This window comes from Carassius auratus, chromosome 3 (genome assembly GCF_003368295.1).
Source record: "Carassius auratus strain Wakin chromosome 3, ASM336829v1, whole genome shotgun sequence".
In the NCBI taxonomy this organism is placed as follows: Eukaryota; Metazoa; Chordata; class Actinopteri; order Cypriniformes; family Cyprinidae; genus Carassius; species Carassius auratus.
The window spans coordinates 14713127-14723610 of NC_039245.1; the positions used below are offsets into that span (position 1 = coordinate 14713127).

At 37.4% G+C, this 10484-nt stretch overlaps 1 non-coding gene and 1 pseudogene across 1 annotated transcript; one reads left to right on the top strand and one right to left on the bottom strand.

Moving 5' to 3' along the window:
* Positions 1–7425: 7425 nt before the first annotated feature.
* Positions 7426–10484, top strand: part of LOC113054188 (apolipoprotein L3-like) — a 4685-nt pseudogene continuing 1626 nt past the window's right edge.
* On the bottom strand, positions 8183–8336 carry LOC113056014 (U12 minor spliceosomal RNA). The gene has a single exon (XR_003277641.1). It is a non-coding gene; the product is annotated as a U12 minor spliceosomal RNA (small nuclear RNA).

Consider the following 10484-nt stretch of genomic DNA (forward strand, 5'->3'; position numbering starts at 1 on the left):
TTTTTAACTTTCCCTTATTGTATAGTTGTATCTACATTTTATATTTGATCTATATTTTTAGGCTTTAATGTTAATGGTATCTGTATGCACCGGAGTCTGAGTGTAACGCAATTTCGATTCTCTGTGTGTATGTACTGTACATGTGGAAATTAACAATAAAGCAGACTTGACTTGATTTATTTGATCAAAAGTACAGGGGGGAAAAAGTGAAACATTATGAAGTAAAACAAAATTTTTCTATTTGAATATACATTAAAATCTATTTTATTTCTGTGATTTTCAGCATCATTCCTCCAGTCTTCAGTGTCACATGATCTTCAGAAATCATTCTAATATGATGATTTATTATCAGAGTTGTGCTGCTGGACTGTGATACTTCTTTCAGGATTCTTTGATGAATGAAAAGTTAAAAAGAAGAGAATTTATTTAAAATAGAAGTTTGTGGTCAGTAAAATTTATGCTTTCTTTCTAAAAATGAATAGAACTCTTTTACAATGAATTTTTGATTGTTTTGATTCAGATCGACACTTCGGAGCCTGTTCGCGACTCCGTTGATTTGGATCGCCACTTCAGCGCCTGTTCGTGACTCCATTGATTCAGATCGCCACTTCGGCGCCTGTTCTCGAGAATCGCGACTCGGTTGATTCAGATTGCCACTTCGCCGCCTGTTCGCAACTCTTATATCTAAGTATGAACTAACTTGCAATACAGTAAATATTCTTACTCTACCCTAAATCAGTGAAAAATTGTTTGGCTCAGTTTACAGAAAAGTGTACGTCACACATCCTCCTCAGATGAGTATTTAACATCTTTATTATTGTGGGCATCAGTGTGTAAGTGCTACACACACAACCACACACACACACAAACACCGGTGAGAGTTTGGGATCAGAATGATTTATTTTGATGAAAAAATGTATTGTTATTATTTATTTTTTACAGGAGTTTACTCATCAAAACTGCATTTATTAATAAGTGTTTTGTTTTTTTTTGCACTACAAGTCTTTTACCTGCACTGATGTTCACTTCATTGAATTTGCACTCTATTTGCCTTGCGCTGCTTTATTTAACTTGATTTTTAATTTTATTATATGCCTTATTTTTAGGCATTAATGTTAATGGTATTTGTATGCACCGGAGTCTGAGTGTAAAGCAATTTCGATTCTCTGTGTGTATGTACTCCACCTTGAAAATGCCAACTCTTCTGCTGCTGCCAATCTCTGTGTAGCTGTTGCGTGTGTGTGTGTGTGTGTGTGTGTGTGTGTGTGTGTGTTTGGCGCCGCGTGTGCAGGCATGTGTGTAAAAACACTGGCTCTGATTGGGTACCATGAAACACATGACTCTGCCTTAGCCAATCATAACCGCTTCTCTCGTCATTAAGCCACGTGCTCACTCGCTGTGTGAGCTAGGGGTGCGTTCGGATTATAGTTTATTAAATCAATGCGTAGTAACGCACCGCACTTAACGTTCAGTAACGTTAACGGTGTTGTAACGACGGGAAAAGTAATTAGATAGATTACCGCGTTACTGAAAAAATAACGTCGTTACCTAACGCCGTTCTTTTAAACGCCGTTATTCCAAACACTGGTTGATTTAGATCGCCACTTCGGAGCCTGTTCGCGACTCGGTTGATTCAGATTTATCAACTGAGAAATAAAGTTGAATCGAAATTATCATGAACTCTTAAATATGATGATGAAAAGAAAAGGTAATGTTGCATATCAAATTATATCCTCCTATATAAATTATATTCCTCCTCAGATGAGTGTTTAACATGTTTATTATTGCGGGGATTAGTGTGTAAGTGCGACACACACACACACACACACACACACACACACACACTCACTCACACACACATACACACACACACACACACACACACACACACACCGTTCAGAGTTTGGGATCAGAATGATTTATTACGTTTTTTTAACACAGAAATAAATGATATTTTAAAGGATATCAAAATAGAAACCATTATTTGATATATTTTATTTTGATAAGTTTGAATTATTACTGATTTTTGACTGTAGCATCACTACCAATAACCGCGTGTCGACAGCAGGTGGCGCTGTTGATCTATAATCTCTTGCAGAGACACTGAAATACAACCTTTTTTTGTTTCAAACAGTTCATTGAACAATAATAAATGAAGTACCTGAAGCTGACAATGAAGTAAATGTATAATAATTAGCACAGATGATTAATGTAGCGCTGTAAACGCGCGTGTGAGGGGCGGAGACGCGCCGCGGAGCGTCAGACGCGCGTGAGGATCAAACACAGCAGAACGGTAGGAAACTTCACCCCTTTTATTATTTCTCTTTTACTATAGCGATTTATTTTTAGATACGTGATCTGAGTCTTTCATAGAGTTGTTTTATAAACGCAGTAACTTTGGAATCAGATCTGAAAGTTCCTGTCAGTGTTTAAAAACTAATTATGATTTAATAACGTGTTGAATGAATTTGGTCAGAACGATATTCTGTTTTTTATATAGAGGTTATTAATATTGGCTGAAATATAGTGTTTTTTATAGTGTAAAGGTGATCTTATGGTGCATTGCTCGTTAAAAGTTAGGCTGCTAATATAATATAGAGGAAGACCATTCTTAATTATTTTTACTAGGCTATATTAAAATGCATTTATTTTTTACATTCTTTGGTCGAGGTTTTCAGATCGGCACTTCGAAGCATGTTTGTGATTTTTTTTTTTAACTCAGATCTGGACATCGAAGCAGGAAGTGTTTGTGAAACAGTTTATTGGTGATAAATAAATATTTGTACCCAGGGCGGTGTTAGGGGTGGGCTAAAGGGGCTGGAGCCCCGAGTGTTTTCATTAAAGCCCCGAATGTTTTTATTACCACCATGCCATCAATGAATTTTCATGGCCAATAAAGTAATTTATATTAGAATTTAATTAAATAGATAAATATCTCTCGACTCTCACGTCTGTCAATTTAGGCGGTGTCATTCACAGGAGTGCTTCTGACTGACATGAAACTGGCCAACCATCGATGAGCATCTGCACAATCCAGCCAATTAAATGAGATCTTTTGGATTTTGGAGAAAGGCGGTTTGTTGGCGTGTTGTATTTTACTAGATCAATTTATTTGAAAATTAAAATGGATATTTCATAATTCTAAAAAAAAAGGGAAGTAAAACCACCCCAGCCAACACTTGAACGCCAAGATACAACTGCTTCAGGTATCTGCAAATTTTTAATCATAGTGTTATATTTCTTTTTCGGTTTTGTGTCTGATTTAAGGTTACATTTTGAACAGCAAACAGTTAACGGTTGCGCAGCACAGTCTTAAGGACACACACACACACACACACACACACACACACACACACACACACACACACACACACACACACACACACACACACACAGTGGTTATAATGTTTGGTTAGCACGGTCTGTGGCAGACTTTTCGCGTCAGGGCAACAATGCAATAAACAAGATAATAAAAGACATATTTCGCAAAGGAATTGGTTCCAAACAAAGCATGTTGTTGTGCTCTGCAGCAACACACAGCGGTGTTTACTGAATAAATTTGCTTGAGTAAATGATTCACTGGCCCATTCTTAAAACAGTTTTTTTCTGATTGAATCATCTGTTTCCAACGAATCCATTGATTAAATGACAGACTGACTCACTCATTAAGGCAGTGGCATGCCGCCACCTAGTGGTAAAGTACCATTCTAATTTTTTTTAAATTTCATATTTCTGTATTTCTATTTTTATATTTGATGGGATTTTCTGGGTTTAGCCCCGGATCTCCACTCACCCTAGAACCGGCCCCGCCGTAAATCTATACATTTTGTTACACCTTTACTGTAGTGATTATTTTGTCTGTTCTAGAGACGTTACAACTTTTTGATAAAGCTCTAATTGGTTTTCTTTTGGAGATATGTTCAAATGAATCCTGAATGCATTTATGACTGTAAAGCATATCTGTGTGTGATATATTTTTTTTCTCCATATCGCACAGCCCTAGTTCATTCAATTAATACAGTTAACAATCTAGCTTCTGAGTTATTAAACCAACAATAGTGGGGTCAGATATTTTATTATTTCTTATTTTTGTTTGCAGTGGGCCAAGTGTGATTGTGTGGCCGCGAGCTGAAAAGGTTGGGACACCAGTCAGTCAGTCACACACGAGATGAAGGAGGGTGTGGCCCTTTAAGGGCCGTGTTCTCATTGATGTTGTAGCACTAGAAGATGACTTCTACAGTTTCTCACTTTAAACAAACCTTTTTATCTGTCTGAAAAAAACGTATGCAGTTTAATTTTAAGCAATTTCACCGGGCATTAAGAAGATGGTTCAACATGGAGAAATCAGATAATTTATTTTATTTTGAGTACTTGTATGTTTTAAGACTCGAGAAAAACCTAAAATTGTATTCGTTTTCTTTCGCTTTAGTGTGGTTTGCTTGTTGATGTTCATGGATTATACACTCGTACAGTACTAGAGAGAAAACCCCGATCAGCTGATGTATATTCTGCTATCGTGCACTAGCTAGTGTTCCGGCGCAGAGCTCTGCTCAGTTGCTATTGTTTATTCTGTTATTGTACACTAGTTAGGGTCTCGGGCGGATTAGTCTGTTCTTGTGCTCAAGCTAAGGTATCGTAGGGATGGCTGACGCGAAACTAACGTTTCGACACAGTGTCGAGATCCCGAAGCGTAGATGTTTCGAAACACTGCTCCGAACTGTGATTCAAAACACCCATGTCACGTGACTATGGCTAAACGAAGCTTCTGCGCGTTTCATAAGTGTCTCGACCGACAGGTGGCACGCTTGCCGAGTCTGCGTTTGATTGACAGGGGCGGGAACAAACCACACAATCGCACATCTGTCTCAACTGCCACAAAGTTTAAAAGAGGAGTTAATGCACCTTCACCTCGTGGGTTTTTGTGAGAGGAGAAAGATTTTGAGATAGCGTTTACGATTTATTGACATTTATAGTGCGATTTAGTTAGTTATATTTAGGTTACATTTAAGTTAAATATATTTACTGATAAACTAAAGACAGTGACAGATAGTTAGGATAGATATAGTGACACATTTATATAGGCTAAGTTAGATATTGACAGATAGCACAGTAGTTAGAGATACAGAATTTAGATAGATTCATATATATATAGATAGATAGATTCATAGATATATAAATTTATATATAGATTCATATATTAATATATATATATATATATAGAGAGAGAGAGAGAGATTCATATATATATATATACTTTCATAAATATATAGATTCATAGATAGATATATATATATAGACATTAATAGAATACAGAGAAATGGAGGCTCCACAGAAGAGATGCCGTAAATCTGTGGTGTGGGAGCATTTCCATTTGGAAACCCCACATAAAGTGAGATGTATGTATTGTGATAGGCAGCTAGCCTACTTCAACAATACATCAATCCATGATGCGCCATTTGAGGAGCACTCATCCTGCCATTTTTGCAGTGTGCAGAGGATGGTTAAAATTCCCCCTGTACCTAGGCCTGCTACTGACACTGCTGGGCCATCTAAACAAGGTTATACATTGTTTGATATAATATGTACTTCATGTAACACTGTTTAGAAAGTCCATAGTTTTAAATAGACTTAGGCTTGTGTCCACCAGCCTTACAACGTAACGTCAATCTTTTCCAAAACTCCCAATCATGTTGAAAACAGCTTCACTCTGAATATGTAAATGTAACATCTCACAAACTTAGTCACTGTATTACATAGATATTTTATAGGCTTGAAGACAACATTTTGGTTTTCCTAATTGTTGTAATTTTATATTGTATTTGATCTGTCTTTGCACACTGAGCATAAACTTTCCAAACTTGAAAAAGCTTTTATTTTTTTTGAAATGTAGTTTTGTGAAAGTACTTTTTAATCTTTTATCTTTATTTTATTTTAAAAGGCAGACAGAGGGAAATTGGATGAGGCTCTTGTAGACATGGTGGTAAAGGATTTGCAGCCCTTCACTATCGTGGAGGATGAGGGTTTCATGGCTTTTGTGAACAAACTTGATCCAAGCTATGTCCTCCCATCCCGGAAGGCACTTAAAACGATGGTAACCGAAAGGTACAACATTTCTAAGGAGAAGACAATGGAGGACCTAAAAAAGGCAGATTTTGTTAGCCTTACAGCTGACATGTGGTCCTCCATTAATATGGACGGATACCTTGGTGTTACTTGCCACTACATAACACCAGAGGCAAAGCTGGCAACTGTTGTACTGGGTGTAAGGAGGTTTTACCAAACACACACAGCCCAGCATCTCATGGAGGCTAAAGCTTTGCTAATGACCGAGTGGGGAATAACCACCAAAGTTCAGTGTATGGTGACTGATAATGCATCCAACATGATCTTAAGTGCCCAGCTACTGAACCTTCGGCATGTCCCATGTTTTGCCCACAATTTAAATTTAATTGTAAAAAAGGCCCTAGATCAAACCCCACTCATCAATGAAATACGACAGAAAGCCAGAAAGATAGTGGGGTTATTTAGATCCAGCTGCAAAGCAAAGGACAAGCTTGTGGAGATGCAGGGCTTGATGGGCAGACCAGCTCTGAAACTGATGCAGGAGGTGGACACAAGATGGAACAGCACTTACGACATGTTGCAGCGCTTGTATGAGCAACGAGAGCCAGTGGGTGCAGTGCTATCAAATTTAAACAGTGATACTGCTCCGCTGACAAGTTTTGAGTATAACATTATACAAGAATCATTGTCACTACTGCAGCCTTTCAAACTCGCAACGACAGAGTTGTCAGAGGAACAGAGAGTGTCTGCTTCAAAGCTCATACCACTTTACAGGATGTTGCAGCACAAGCTATCGCAGAAAAAAGGCCAATCAGCCACAGGAATCAACTGCACAATTAGGTAGGCCACAATGACCATACTACTGTATGTAATGTATTGGCCACAACTGTCATATTATTTTTTATCAATATAACCAATATGGTTTGCTTGTGTTTTGAACAGGCACACACCTGCAAGAAGGTCTGCACTCAAGATGTGGTGGGTACGAGTCATTCAGAGCCTTGGCTCTGGCTACACTAATGGACCCAAGGTTCAAAAATGTGGGTTTTGGAAATCCTGCCAAAGCCCAGGAGGCTGAAAAGCAGATTCACACTGGAGTGTGCTTCGCTGATGCGTTCAAACACAGCAACTCCTGGTAAGCAGTTTCACTCTTCATCTGACATTATGGAGTTATGTCATCTGAATAATTATGTGACTTATACTTCATATATGCTGTCAGTTTAGACTTAGTAACTAATTGTTGTTTTTACTTTCATTCAGAGCCACAGTCAACATCAGGCCCATCATCATCATCATCATCAACAACAACATCAACAACAGAAACCCAGGGACAGTTTATGGGAACTTTTGATAGTCGTATCCATGAAACCCAGGCGATACAAAGTGCCACAGCAGATTGCCACAGTAGAAGTTAAAAAGTACCTAAAAGATGCATTTTTGCCAAGAACCCATGATCCACTAAGTTACTGGAAAGAGAGAGCTGTGATTTTTCCTCATTTGTATGTCCTTGCTAAAAAATATCTATGCATGCCAGCAACAAGTGTCCCTTGTGAGAGGATTTTTTCTAAGGCTGGAGAAATTATCAGTAAAAAAGAAGTAGGCTAAGCCCTTCCACAGCAGAGCAATTAATATTTTTGAATAAAAATCTTAAAAAAAAAAAAAAAAAAAGACCATTGTGGATTTATTTGTTTTATTTATTTTTCATGACCAAAATAACCTAGTTATTATTATGATATAGGATTATATAGGATATTATTATAGGATTTTAAAATATCACCACATTAACGAAAACAAAATATTTTTATTTATTTTTAAATGGCTTGTTGTCAAAGTTGTTTCAGATAACATGGGCAATTGGCCACTAGGTGTCACCGTGGAGACGGGTGTCGGTAAAGTTTCGAAGCCTCGAAACAAATACGGCACTTTGGCTTCAACTGTTTCAGTGTTTCATGAAGCCTCGCTCTGCCCACCACTAAGGTATCGCGGAAAATGTCTGGTCAGATAATGAAGATAATATTTTGTGCACTAGTTAAGGTCTCGGGGCAACTGATTCTGTTGTTGTACACCACATGCGAGCTTGGAGAAACGCTTCTGTTGTTGTACCACTATTAAGGGTCTCGGGGCAGATCCTGGCTCTGCTCGGGCATCTCACTAAGTAGGTGAGTCACCTTACAGACGGACCTGTGCCCTTACAAAAATCTCCTCGCGAGAGTTTGCGAGAACACGGGCGTCACCCCGCGTCGTTATTTTCCTTACTCATCAGTTTAAGGCATGAGTGTGTAGTGCAACGAGCGCCTGGTGCCGTGACGAGCGCCCGCGTGCACGGCGACGGTGAGCACAGGGAGCGCGCGTCTCGTTCATACTGCAGTGATTTATATGATGGATCTTCACCCTCACACACACACACCAGCACATGTTCTGCCCTTAATAGTGTGCAGTGACCACAAACACTCTATCTGCGCCTCGATCGCGCTCTTCGGGCGGTGCATTGTGGGATAGTCTGTGACGTCACCGCCTCTCGCTTTCTGGAGGGTAGTTTTGTATTTAGAGATATATATATATATATATATATATATATATATATATATATAAGCAAGATTAGCAATAAAAAGATCTAAAACCTTAAAAGTGGCTAATGCTAATAGGGAAACTGAGTTGCCAATTAAAATAAATACCTTAAAAAAAGAATTTGTTAAATCAGTTAAAAAACTTTGCAATTGGAAATAGCCCATTTCTATTTAGAAAAAGTTAAAGTGCCTTTGTTAGATCCAGAGCTGGATTGAGGACAGAGAGAAAAATAAGAGCTTCTTCTCCTCTTCTTCTCCTATATTAAGAGTGATATTCCTCAGATAAGTGATGGATTGAAGTTTCTCCTGAGAGGCTCCTGTCTCCTTCAGTTAAATGAGAGATGCAATGAAATCCGTGAAGAGGTGAAGTCCCCTGGCTCCGATGCACTTACTTTACAATTCTTTCATACTGTTTTGGCAGTTTTTAGAATAATCTTTTTTCTTAATGCTTAAATCTGATGCTATTATCTTCCATTTTAATTAAGGCCTTCAACCTGTAAAACACCAGTATCAACTCTTTAGAGGCTTCTGGATTTCCCTCGAAATTCATAAATATTGTTCAAAATGTTGTAGCGAAAGAAACAGATAGTTGTATAAATTTTAAATTCACGTACATCTCCAAGGAATACGTCAAGGTTGCCCTCCCTTTTTATTTCTCTTTGTTGTAGAAACATTATCTTTAGATATTTAGCACAATAATAACTCTTCTGGCCTGGGATATCTCCAACAGAGAGGTCAGAATCTCACAGTTATCAGATGATGATACTCTATTCTCGGAGGATAAACCGCTCGTTATTTCTCCAGTCTTCACTACTAACACTTCTGGGCTCAAACTTCATTTAAATAAATGTCAAATTATTTGATACTGTAGAATATATACCAAATAAAAATGAAGTTAAATATTTGGGAATTCATATAACATAAAATGTAATTAGTAGATGATTGGCTCCAAAGAGATGTATTAATTTTAGGCAGATTTGTGCACCCTTCCCTGTCTCTGGAGATAATAATAATAATGATTTTTATTTGGAGCAATAAACCTCACAAACTGAAGAAAGATGTTTTAGCAAACAAAAGCAGATGGGGGTCTTGAAGTCCTGAATTTTGATGATACGAACAATACTTTTAAAATGAACTGGTTAAACAGATTGGGTCAGATGTTCATATATGAATATATTTTAAGAGGTTTGGTGGCTCTCTGTTTGGATGAACTGTAATTACTCCACTGGTAAATTACTAAACTGAGTTCATCAGCAAGCATTGTTAGCCTGGAAACTGCTTTACAAACACAAAACCATCTTATGGAATAATCTGGATATTAAAATTAGGAACAGTCTTTTTTTTTATATAAATGGTTTTGATAAAATCATAACTTTGTTTGTTGATCTATTAATCTCTAATGGTGATTTGTTATCTTATGAATGCTTTATGAATATCCATCAGTGTCTCGTTGTGTTTAAAGACTTTAACTCTGTTATAAAGGTGATTCTGCTGGATTAATGTGTCTAATGAACACTTCCCTTTCCTACGAGTCATGCACTAAACATCATTATTACCATATAAGTACTGTATACTGAATAAAGTGAAAAATGCACTGTAATATTCTGCTTAATATACATCCTTGTAATGTGTTCTTGTCTAGATTTTGTGAGGTATGTTCCTTCTGTAGAGAAGAAAGTGAATATATTTGCCATTTATTTTTCTCATGTAATGTTTCCTCACTTTTCTGGAAAGATTTGACTTCCTGTTGTTTTTCTAAAGTTAAGATGAAGTGTGATTTACTCGTTGAAGGATGAGGATGAGTTTAACTTTCTTATCCTTTGTGGCAGACTTCTGTTTTCACAAACAGACATT